At 35.5% G+C, this 2,761-nt stretch overlaps 1 long non-coding RNA gene across 1 annotated transcript; it reads left to right on the top strand.

The window, feature by feature from the left end:
• Nucleotides 1-723: 723 nt before the first annotated feature.
• LOC135154121 (uncharacterized) lies at nucleotides 724-2,279 on the top strand. The gene is made up of 3 exons (XR_010293540.1): nucleotides 724-864; nucleotides 1,751-1,875; nucleotides 2,194-2,279. It is a non-coding gene; the product is annotated as an uncharacterized LOC135154121 (long non-coding RNA).
• Nucleotides 2,280-2,761: the final 482 nt, after the last annotated feature.

Here is a 2,761-nt window from a genome sequence, read left to right as displayed (position 1 = left end):
AGTAAAAGTAGAAATAATGATACATTTATGAATTTTGGCTAAATACACTATTTGCATTGGATTTGTACATGAAATCACGTTTATGAGCAATTTTGGATCTGACATGCACTTATATAATGTTGCGTAATGTCGTAACCGCGTACCCGGGCGTCACAAATTTGGTCTCAAAATTTGCGCGAGACTTGAAAGTAAAAAGTCAGTGAGCGGCGAGGTCAAAAAATTTCTCGCAGCAGATATATCGCGAAAATTGTTGAGGGGGGGGGGGCCATTATGGCCCCCCCCCCCCCCCGGGAGAATTAGGGTTAACAAAGTTGTCCTCATTATTCGAGGCTTAAAAAATATTCTCACGTCCGTTACCGTTCAGAACAACTTGGGGCTTTTGCTTGATTCCACTTTAATAATTTCGTGAATCTATTTTTGTTTTCATTCAGTTATGTTAATGGAGACATAAATTCCTGTATTATTTTTTTCAAATTATATATTTATATAGTTTGAAAGCTTTCGAATATATTAATTCATAAAGTTTATGATATAGTTTAAAAGAATATTGTCCTACATAAATTGGATACAATTGATTCATTTTCCTCTTTCAATCTTTTCATATTTACAGTAATCAATTTACATACAACATATGACAGTTAAATCAACTGGTACAATTGATAACAACGTATGTAATTGCGTGTTAATTTTTCAACCAAAGTCCTTATGATTGTATTAATTTCTATTTAGGTGCTGAGTTAGGTGATGCAATGCAACGCAAAGGTGGAACCAGTTCTGTCATTGAATCCCACTGACATTCTATGATCTGTTTTACCGAGATGAGAACAATAATTTGAGATGCACCCTGAGCACAAAACGATTAAGGTAAGAGCATATGGCACAATAAATGAAAATCATAGTTGCACCAACGCCTCAACGACAGCATGAATACCTAAAACTCGGATCTGAAATTAATACTTTTGGTTAAGATGTTTATGCTGATAGAGTTTGGAGAAGTTAGTTAATGATGTCAAGTATAATTTTCAGGGGGCGCGGATTCGAGGGGCGGCTTTATACTCCTCCCACATTTTTCAGTATCCTTACAAAAACGTGATAATGACAATCGCGAATGTATGCATGCTCATCACCTCATTCCCCCCCCCCCCCTTTCGAAATCGCTCCACGACCCTTGCATGTACATGACTTAGGCACATGTACTTCATGTACTTTTCAAAAGAATGTACTTCCAGGTCTAGCATGTTTTTTACACCGAAACCCAATCAATATGTTCACTTGCAAATGTTGAGGTCCTGAAAAGTGGATAATAAAAACCTAAGTGTATTATTTTACTTCGCTCTGACCGTACAGTAATGTATTTATAAACTTCTTTTTATCAAGCCTACGAGTTAATTTTTTTTTTCAAGGAAGGCCCGCAAAAAACACATTTATTTTTATGCAGAGTGCTAGGCAGGTGACCCTCAGTTTCCCAGGATAATGGCTTATATATAAATTAAAATTTTTAACAAATATTAATGATGTAAAAACATACTAAATCGATGTTCTGTTTTCGCCAAACATTAATGAATTGTTCATGTTCTGCAACCGTTATAACAATCCGCCATATTATACAGTTTGGTGACTGATGATCAAAATTAGTCAACACCTGAGTCGTGACTGTTCTATTTTTTTGAATTAATTTTAAAATGGTTAAATACCCTCTCAACACCTGTAAAATATTTTGATTATTAATCTACCATTTCTTTTTTACTAGCGCTCAATTGACCTAGCAAGCCTGCGAGTCTTGGTATTCGGAAAAAGAGGAAGGGCTCGATTCTCATGTATACAACACCACTCCGTTTTGATTTCACATCGGCACGAACTCATTGCCACACCGAGGTAAGTTGACGCCCTCTACGTTCATTGTTGATAAGGAGATTTGCCCATTTTTTGATGCCATGGATTTTTTTCATCTGCATGTAACGCTTTAAAATCATGTTTCCCCTTTACTAAAATTTGTAAATGAAACAAAATTCTTAATATATGCCAGACTTGATGACTTTTTATTACGTTATACTTGACTTTATACAAATGGTTATTTTAAAAATTATTGAATTATATATAAATGAATACGAATCTGATTTATATAGGACAATCCTATCTTTTATGATTGCAAATTCATTCTTCGACAAAACTCTTTGAATTTATTTTGTTTAGGTGGCTATTGTAGCTGCTGCAATGCGATGTAAAATGAAATCCGCTCAAAGATTGTCTCCGGTGCAAGTCCTTGGCGATCAACTTTTCTGAGGTAAGTAAAACAATTTGTGATGCTCTACAGGCGATTTTAATCCATTTTGAATAAAATCAATTACTCAGAGGCAGGAACGGTACTACAGGGGGTAGGGAAGCAATCCCAAGAGCCCCTATGATTTTTGTCTCACCTGCATAGCAGAGTGAGGGTGTCACGCGCGTAAAACATTCCCCATAGACTTGTGTGTTAAAATGGCACTTTTGAAAAATTCATAAAAAATAAATTTGAAATTAGAGGGTGGAATGTTTACTACCAATGGATAGGATATATATCTGACATTCCAAATCTGACCAGGAAAGGGTACCGTAGCCAGCTCATTTTAAAAATAAATCGCCATTTATGAAGATAACTATGAATCGATCGAATTCATCAACTGAAACAGTAAAATAGCCCTAATTATTCCGCCAGTCAAAAAATAGTTCCAAGTCACTTATTTATCTTCCCAATTTGGGCGAAGTAAGTTCAGTAGTTACC

Source organism: Lytechinus pictus, chromosome 5 (assembly GCF_037042905.1).
Source record: "Lytechinus pictus isolate F3 Inbred chromosome 5, Lp3.0, whole genome shotgun sequence".
In the NCBI taxonomy this organism is placed as follows: domain Eukaryota; kingdom Metazoa; phylum Echinodermata; class Echinoidea; order Temnopleuroida; family Toxopneustidae; genus Lytechinus; species Lytechinus pictus.
The sequence above is the reverse complement of the archived record's forward strand: the minus strand, read 5'-3'. Positions and strand labels throughout refer to the sequence as shown.